This window comes from Tupaia chinensis, unplaced genomic scaffold (genome assembly GCF_000334495.1).
Source record: "Tupaia chinensis unplaced genomic scaffold, TupChi_1.0 Scaffold148004_1, whole genome shotgun sequence".
In the NCBI taxonomy this organism is placed as follows: Eukaryota; Metazoa; Chordata; class Mammalia; order Scandentia; family Tupaiidae; genus Tupaia; species Tupaia belangeri.
Window position 1 is genome coordinate 232,224 of NW_006207854.1, and position 9,471 is coordinate 241,694.

Below are 9,471 nucleotides of genomic sequence, written 5' to 3' on the forward strand. Positions count from 1 at the left end.
GAGCGCGCGGGCGGCGGCGCGAGCGCCAACTTTCTGTGGCCTGGTCCGCGCGCACTCCCGGACGGCGCGGGACGCGGCGAGGACGCGGCGCGTGTCGGACTCCACCGCTCGGGGTCTGGAGCCGGTGGGCGCAGCCTAGCTCTGGGCAGCGCAGCCCTCCAGCTGCAAGAGTGCGGCGCCGGGACGCGCCTCACCTGGGTATGCTAGGTTGGCCGGAGAAGCCGGGACATGTCCTCGGCGCTCGGCCAGGCCTTGGTCCGGAGTAACGGTATGCCCGGCCGATGCTCGATACTCGTTCTGCTCTACAGGTACTAGAGGGTCCCACCGGCCCTCGCGGGGACTACCATCGTAGCTTCTTTGAGTCGTGGCTTTTAGTGGCGTTCTAGAGACTTTGGAGGTCCTCGACTTCTCGGATTAGCAAGACCCTATTAGGCCATTTCCTTTAACTCTTTGCATCCCTGCAGGATTCCATTCCAAGGTCTTTCTAAACCTTTGCGTGCACTGGAATTCTACTTTTAGACTCCTTGGTAAGAAACTGAAAACTCCCAAGTGTCCCACAATTCCTGCGCTCCTGAGTTACCTCATTTGAGCGTCACACTACTGATGGATCGGCTTTTATTTTACCCTTTTGATCAGAGAGGAAAAGAAGCTCTAACAAGTGAGGTGACTTGCTGCACATCAAACTCCCCACCCGAAGCCAACCTCTGTGAGCTAGCTAGGCCAGAGGTTGAAAGTCGAGGGCTGAGCACCTGACCCACTGAAAAGTTCTCTTTGGTGTTTTCTAAAAATATGAAGCTAGGGACCAGCAGTTGGCTAATGGCTATGTCGCTGGACTCCCATGTAGTTGACCTCGGTTCTAGACCTAGGCCCAGACGTGGCTTAAAATCTCACGCCGGTCGAGGGTGCGTGCGTGCCCAAGATCCTGAGAGGAGAATGGAGGAGAAGGGATTGCGGCGTGTCCATCCCTCCGAGGTGTGTGTGTGTGTGATTTATAGCTTTCTGTCTCTCTGTCTCTCTCTTTCTGGCGAGCTCACGCGCCCTATAACAACCCCCCTCCACCACCAAAATATGAAGCTAAACCCTGAAAATTTGGATTTCCGGCTTCTTTTTTTTTTTTTGGAGAGGTTTTGGCTATAGGGCACGTGCGCTTGCCAGACAGAGAGAGACATAGAGACAGAAAGCGAGAAATCACCCCCCAGGGGGGATGGTCACGCCACAACCCCTTCTCCTCCATTCTCCTCTCGGGATCTTGCGCACCCACGCACAGGCGCCCGGCGTGAGTTTTAAGCTACCAGGCCTGGGACGCAAACCGCGGTCAACTACGTGGGAGTCCAGCGACATAACCATTATGCTAACTGCTGGTTCCCAGGATTTCCGGCTTCTAAAAAGTAAAAAGTAAATAATGCTCACTTTAAGCCTCTATTTTCACGTGGCAGCCACTTCTGAGTAACATTTGTTTATCCAGGGCAGGCATGGTCCCCACTGAGTCGCTTGACTCACTTTCATTACCTGCTTAGCCTCTGAATATTTAAATGCTTTCTGCCATTTTTGTAGTGCCCGAGTCTGTCCCCCTTCATCATTTTATCTCTGTAGATGTATTTTAAATGACAATTGTGAAGACCTCGTAAATACTTGGAAATATGAATAAAGAACAGCTAACTTAACCCAGGAGGCAACGTCTCATACATGTTGATTAAAACTCTCACAGCTTGCAGATGTGTAAAGATACAGGTCACTCTGGAACATTGGTGATATTTACTAATGACGAACCTATGACTGCTCTACGGCTTGGTTCCAAAGGATTTCCACAGAAATATGTACATATGTTTACCAAATACTGTGCACTAGAGTTATTCATAGCAGCTCTATCTGTAATCGCCAAAAAAACTTTTCCCAAGCCAAAAAAACATTGGGAAACTACCCAAAAGTGCCAGTCAACTGGAGAACGGGTACTGATGTTACAGTCACATACCGGTGCATCCCTCAGCCATGAGAATGAACAATCGGTAATTACACCCAACAGATGAAACTCACAAAAGTTTCCATTTATATAGAGTTCAAACCAGGCAAAACTAATCTGTGCTGTTAGAAATAAGGACAGTGGGAAGCCAACAGATCGCGTGGTGGTTGAAGTGCTAGATTTACATATGGCAGATCACTGTTCGAGTCCTGGACCTGGTGGCTTGCTTTCTCACTTGTTTTTCTCTGTCTGTCTCTTTCTGGTGAGTGCCCATGCCATATAGCAAATTGAATAACAATAAATAAAATTTAAAAAGGAAGAAGGGAAGTAGTTTCCTAGCAGGCAGGGTAGTTACTGGAAGAGGGAATGAGGGGAGTGTCCAGGGGATACTCCTGTTTATTTTTTGTTGTCATTGTTTTAATTTTGCCAGAGAGCACGTGCACTTGCTGAGAGCGAGCCAGTGAACAAGAGATAGGTGAGAAAGCACCTCTCATGCGGCATGGTTATGTTGTAATCCCTTCTCCATGTTTTTCTTTTCTTTTTTTTGGAGAGGTTTTTGCTATAGGGCGCATGCGCTCACCAGACAGACAGAGACATAGAGACAGAAAGCGAGAAATCATTCCCCAGGGGGGATAGCCACACCGCAATCCCTTCTCCTCCATTCTCCTCTCGGGATCTTGGGCACACACGCACACGCGCCCGGCGTGAGTTTTAAGCCACCGGGTCCGGGACGCAACTCCTTGACTACGTGGGAGTCCAGCGACATAGCCATTACGCTAACTGCTGGTCCCATCCCTTCTCCATGTTTTTGTTCCTTTGGGGATCTTGGGCATGCATGCACATGCACCCACTATCTTGAACAGTGCAGTCAGCCATGTAGGATCTGGGTACCTTAACCACTGTGCCACCCACTGGCTCCCTGTTGTATTCTTTCTTTAAAAAATTACTTATTTAATTTAAAATAATAATGTGGGGCCAGCAGGTGGCATGGTGGTTAAGGCAGTGGACTCCCACATAGCCAACCATAGTTTGAGTCCTGGACCTGGTGGCTTGTTTTCTCATTATTACTCTCTCTGGTCAAATTGAATAATAATAATAGATAATTTGAAAAATAATAATAACTAACGCCATATCTGGGACTCAGACCACATAGTCGGCCATATGGGATTCATTTGCGTTAACCTCTATGCCACCTGCTAGCTAAGTAACCTTAAAGATGGTAAAAAGGAGACCCAAGGAAGCTAAGTTGTTTCACCTGTAGATGGTTTAAAAACCAGAAATACAACTTAAGACTCTTATGTCCTAGACCAGACTCTTCTTTCTGTGTTCTATCACCTTGTTAGCCAGTGACATTCTTTCATTCCGTTACAGGTAGGGAAACTGAAGACAGAAAACTGGGCCGGAGGCTCTTAGGCCCAGATGTTAAGCAGGGTCCAGAGAAAACCAGGGTATCTGCTAGAATATAAGCTCCCTGAAGAAAGAGGCACTGCTTCCTAGCTCTTTTTTTTGAGAGGTTTTTGCTATAGGGCGCATGTGTTCGCCAGACAGACAGAGACAGACAGAAAGCAAGAAATCACCCCCCAGGGGGGGATGGCCACGCTACAATCCCTTCTCCTCCGTTCTCCTCTCAGGATCTTGGGCACGCACACACATGCACCCAGCATGAGTTTTAAGCCACCGGGCCTAGGACGCGAACCGCGGTCGACTACGTGGGAGACCAGTGACATAGCCATTACTCTAACTGCTGGTCCCAAGTACTTCCTAGCTCTTAGAACAGAGCTCAGCGCATAGTAGATCAAATATATGCTGAGCAAGTGAAGCCTCACCATTCCTAGAAGAAAGAAAGAAAACTATTGGAGGGAAGGGGGGAAAAGGGCCCCAAGTTTCAAACAGGGCCATGAGCCTGGTTTCTAGCTTCTGGCAGAGAGTGGTGGAGTCTGTTCTGGTGCTGTGAGAACCACATCCCTTTCTATTCACATGGGGCCTAGGCAGGAAAGGATCAAAACCCATTTGAGAACTTGAGAGTCACCCTGGGGCTCTGTGGTTTGGGAACAGTAGGGTCAACTTGAAGGCTGCAGTGTGTCACTGTTTCCATTACACATTTTCCAGGGTCCCCACTTGGCCGGTAAACTCTGAGCAGATTCCTCTGTCTTGGAAGATGGAAACAGAGTCCCAGAGAACAGGATTTGGGAATGCTCCCTGTTGGCAACAGGGAGTCCTGCCTGCCCCGGACTGGCTGGATGGGGAGGAGGAATTGCTCTTGCTGTTGCTAGTGGGAGGATGGTTCATAGCAGAAACCGCCCTTCCTCTCCGCTAATCCCCAGCAGTTTCAATTAACCTGTGGGACACATTATACCGCTTCTGTCTGCCCTTGCCAACAGGGATGTTGGCTAAAGCAGATTTCTTTTTATTGTCAAGAAAATATTTTTTACTATGTAATACATGTACTATAGGAAAAAAACAGTAAGATGACCCTCTACCAGGTGTCTCCCAGAGCCCTGTTAGCAGTTTCTTGCACACTAACATTGGATTTTAAATTAAGGTTGATTTTCTTGTAAGAGTGAGAGGTAGGTGTAGTATGTGCAAGGGTTGGGGGTGGGGAAGAAGGGTTGAGGAAAGTTAAGCACCTGCACTAAGACCAGCAGGTGATGTCGTGGTTAAGGCCAGTTGTGTGGTTCAAGTCCCAGACCCAGCAGCTTGAAAAACATGCAAAGTGGGGACCAAGAGATGGCATAATTGTTACGTCACTGGACTCTTTAAGTAGTCAACTGCGGTTTGAGTCCTGAACCTGGCAACTTAAAACTCACAACAGACACATATGGGTGTGTGCCCAAAATCCTGAGAGGAGAATGGAGGAGAAGGGATTTCAGAGTGGCCAGCGCCCCGGGAGGTGATTTCTCACTTTCTGTCTCTCTGCTGAGCACATCTGCCCTATAGCAAAAATCTCTTTTTACAAAAACCCAAAACACATGGTGCGATGTATGTTCATGTGAGTCCAAAATCTTTTTTTTAGAATTATTTTAACTTAAATTTATTAATTATTATTTTTCAGTTTGATGAAACAGAGAGAGGGAAAGTGAGAGAGCAAGCCACCAGGTCTAGGACTTGAACTACTGTTGGCCATCTAGGAGAGTCCAGCGCCCTTCACCACACCATCTGCTGGCCCGAGCCCAAATCTTAAAAGGAGAAATGGAGGTGAAGGAATTGTTCTATGGCCGTCCTCCCTGGAGGGTGATTTCTCACTTCCCCGTTTTGTGGTTCTGGTAAGCAAAGGTGCCCTATGGCAAAAACCTAAAAACAAAACAAAAACACAAAAACGTGCTCTGGTACCATCCACCAGGCACCCAGATAAACCCAGAACACAGTCGCTGGCCCAGGACTGAGCCTGTCCTGATGAGAAGCTGAGGGGTAGGCATGTGGTCCTTGCTAGAACCCTTGGGTTCAAAACCCAGCCTGTCTAGCTGTTTTTATTCTTATTTACTTGTATTTTTAAGGTAGTTGTGAGAATTAGATGATAAAAATGTATATGAACCAAGATTATAAATTGTAACTTGCTGTAAAATGATTTCTTAAAAGTTTTTTTCCCCATAGGGTATATTCACTAACCAGAGACAGAGAGGGAAAGAAATCGCCCCCCAGGGGATGGTCATGCTGCAGTCCTGTCCCCTCCTCCATTCTCGTCTCAGGATTTTGAGCATGCACACACACATGGTTTGATTTTTCAAGCTATGAGATCCGGGACTTGAGCCGTGGTTGGCCATGTGGGCATACTGCACTTTAACCACAATACCTGGCCGGCCCCATCAGGGTAAAGTGATTTATAGCCATATCACTGGGTTGGATAGCCATTTACTTGCTGTGTGATCTGGGTAAGTTGTTTAACCTCTCCGGGGCTTGATTTCCTCATCTGTAAAATGGGATGAGATCTACCTGTTGGGGTCATTATGAGGATGAAATCAAATATGTTGTTCCTTTTTTTTAGAGGTTTTGTTCGATCGCCAGAAAGACAGAGACACAGAGGGATAGAAAGCAAGAAATCACCCCTCGGGGGGATGGTCACGCCGCAATCCCTTCTCCATTCTCCTCTCGGGATCTTGGGCACACATGTATATGTGCCTGGTGTGAGTTTAAGCCACCGGGTCTGGGACTTGAACCTCAGTCCACTACATTGGAGTCTAGCGACATAGCCATTACGCTAACTGCTGATCCCAAATATGTTGTTCCTAAACCTTGTGGGCTCTCAACATTAGTCCCTTCCCATGCTGTACTTAAAGGAAGCCAGGTAATTGGGTATTCAAAAGAACCCAGCACATAGACTTTTACAAACATTTCATCTCTCTGAAGTATTTATCATATGAGACAGGGGTCCCCACTGGTGTCTTCTCCAGCTCAGAAGTATTCTTTCAGATGATTCCATGTCTTACTGCAGTCTGATTCAGCCTTTCATTACCATTGTCCACACCCATTTATTTTTTGTTATTATTATTTTAAAATTTGGTATAGGGCATGTGTACCCACCTGAGAGAGACAGAAAGAGAAGAAAAGTGAGAAAGCAAGTCTCCAGGTCCGGGACTCAAACTATGGTCAGCCATGTGGGAGTCCAGCACCTTAACCACCATGCCACCTGCTGGTCCCTTACACGACCATTTAAAACCTTTTCAAATAGGTAACAGTCTTTCTGGAAAGATTAGTGGGTACCACAGGTACTTTTCTCACCTCAAGTCTGTGGCTCTTGAAGCTGTCCTTGCAGAAATGCTACAAGGTCCTTGGAATCAAATATCTGTTTTCCTTTTTAAAAATTTGCTATAGGGCATGTATGCTTGCAAAAAAGGGGGGTGGATAAGGAAAGTGATAACTTCCTGGAGGCATGGCCACTCTACAATCTCTCAGGATTTTGGGCACACATGCAACCAAGCTGCCAGGTCTGGGACTCAAACTGTGCAGCTGGTCATATGGGATCAATGGCCTTAACCACTATGCCACCCGCTGCCCCCCACCACCCCGTGCCCATTTTCAAAAGGAGAGGAATGTTATACTCTCTCCACCCCAGGCGCCTCCTAAAGGCGGCCTCAGCTTAGCCATGTTATCTGGAAACTTCCACTGCCCCTGCCTGTTCCTGTTAACCCACTGTGCTCAGCAAGTCCCCGAGACACCACTCATGGCCCAGTGTTCTCTCTTCTGAGTCTCCCAGCCCTTCAATCAGTTCCTTTCCATTGCAGTCCTAACAGGGAGCATCCTCTATCCCTTGTCTAGTTTGTTCTTCATCATCCCCTCACTCACAGCTCTCATAGCTCAGGGCAAAAGATCCAAGTCCCTCCCCTGCCCTATCTGGTCACTGAGCTCCCTTGGGCTATATATAGCACAGCTGTGCCTCAGATTGTGTTCAAGGCTTCAGGAATTAGTCACCCCTGCCCCCAGTCCTGCCTCCAACAGGGAGAACCTGCCTGAAGCTTCGAGTTAGTGTGGAGAAGCCCAACAGTGGTGGGAGGTAAAGGGGAGGGGAGGAGAAAGGATGTGCTGAATTCTGGACCACACAGAATGTGATAACCTTCCCATCTGTTGTCAGGGACTTTCCACTCCTCCCCAGCCTGCTGCCCATTCCCTGCCACTTGCTCATGCTGGAGGAAGGGCAGCAGGAAGCGGACAGGGGAAATCTAACAATCATCACCTTCAACCCGATGGTACCGCCGCGTAGACGACACGGACTGAGACTGAATGGCACGGCCCAGGATTTAGCATGGTCAGTCTGTGGGCTAATTGGTCCCACATCTGACTCTAGTCTACACCAAGTCTGTCTGCGTTATTCATTTAGACCCCTCAGGGTTTCTATTAATTTGGTCAGATTTGGCTGAAAAAGAGGTTTACTAAGTAAATGACTAATGTACAAATGCAGACATGGAAACAGTCATTAAAGATCTGGCATAATAAAAAAAATGATACTATCATGTTTTATCTTATCTGTTTATTGAAGCAGGACCCGACAGAAATCTGTTCCTTGAGGTTTTTGTTGCTGTATATTCTGGGAAGTTTTTGAAATAGAAAGTAATTTTGTTTCTTCTACTTTGTAACTTCTCTTCCACTTCACATGTATTATCGCTGAGATTTAATTTTAGGAATGGGCTGAAGTCTGCTCTTTCTTCTGGGTCACTTATTGTGACCCTGAGCAAGACATTTAACCCAAACCTGTTTGGCATCTATGAAATGGGATAACGATAGTTCCGACCTCATAGTTATGAGGATTAAATACTCTGTGTAATTGGGCCAGCAGGTGGCACAGAGGTTAAGGTAGCTGAATCCCACATGGTCAATAAACTATAGCCACTATATTATTTTATCAGCTCCCAGTTGAGATGGTTTGGAAGGCAATCATCTCTTCATAGCCTGGCCCCTATTCTTTTTAATTTTTTTTGAGAGATTTTTTGCTATAGGGTGTATGCACTCACCAGAGACAGACAGAAAGCAAGAAATTACCCCCCAGGGGGGATAGCCACAACACAATCCCTTCTCCTTCATTCTCTCCTTGGGATTTTGGGCTTACATACACTCTTCTGGTGTGAGTTGTAGGTTGCAGATCTGGGACTCAAACCGCAGTCAACTATGTGGGAGTCCAGTGATGTAACCATTACACCATCTGCTGGTCCCTGGCCCCTGTTCTTAAAGGACCTGGGGTTGACCCTAATTCCTGCCCTGTCTCATCCAAACATTTCCATCCCCCCTCCACCCCCAGCCTAGACCAGCAAAGGCATACACTATCCATCTCTTGAGAATTCAGGCCCCTGTTGGGACCTGGAGAGGCAGCACAGGAGGGTGTGTGTGAAAGCCTGGGAGGAGAGTTCCCATGGACGTTGGGGAGATGTGAAGGCCCTGGGGAGCTGCTGTGACCTTGGGTCTCTTTTTAGAGCAGTGAGTGTTGGGGAGAAAGACGGACATCAGCTGCTAGACAAACTTCCAATGCTGGAAAAGCCCCTTTAGGACAGACACACAGGACTGAGAGGAATCTGGGGCAGGAACGAGGCCTGGATGGAGTGGTACTCTCTATAGTGCACCCTGATCTTTCCCCGTTGGTCTGCAAGTTCTTTTTCTTCTAATTAATTTGGTAGCTAGCACTCCTAAGCTTCAGTGTCAATTTGGAGAGGGTTTCAGCTTAGCCCTATGGAGTTAGTACTGCAGATAGGAATGCACCAGGCCGGGGTTCAGATCATGTCACTGCTACTTCCTAGCTGTGGATCCTCGGATACGTCATTTTGCCTCTCTGAAACCAGTTCCTTTACCTGTGAACAGATGGCTACTTACTATAAAGAATAGTTAAGAGGTCTGAAATACAAGTATTGGGACAGCAGATGGCATAGTGGTTACGTTGCTGGACTCCAACCATATCAGCTGAGGTTCGAGACCTGGACCCAGGGCTTAAGACTCACCTTGGCACATGTGCACGCATGCCTAAAATCCTGAGAAGGGACTGCTGCGTGGCCATCGCCCCTGGGGGGGGGGGGGGTTCTCGCTTCCTGCCG

At 47.6% G+C, this 9,471-nt stretch overlaps 1 protein-coding gene across 1 annotated transcript in view; it reads right to left on the minus strand.

Moving 5' to 3' along the window:
- GJC1 (gap junction protein gamma 1) overlaps positions 1 to 366 on the minus strand; it is a 43,648-nt gene extending 43,282 nt beyond the window's left edge. Inside the window, exon 1 of the mRNA XM_006169989.3 lies at positions 195 to 366. The gene's annotated coding sequence lies outside the window, so the exon portion shown is untranslated. The remainder of the gene's footprint in view (positions 1 to 194) is intronic.
- Positions 367 to 9,471: the final 9,105 nt, after the last annotated feature.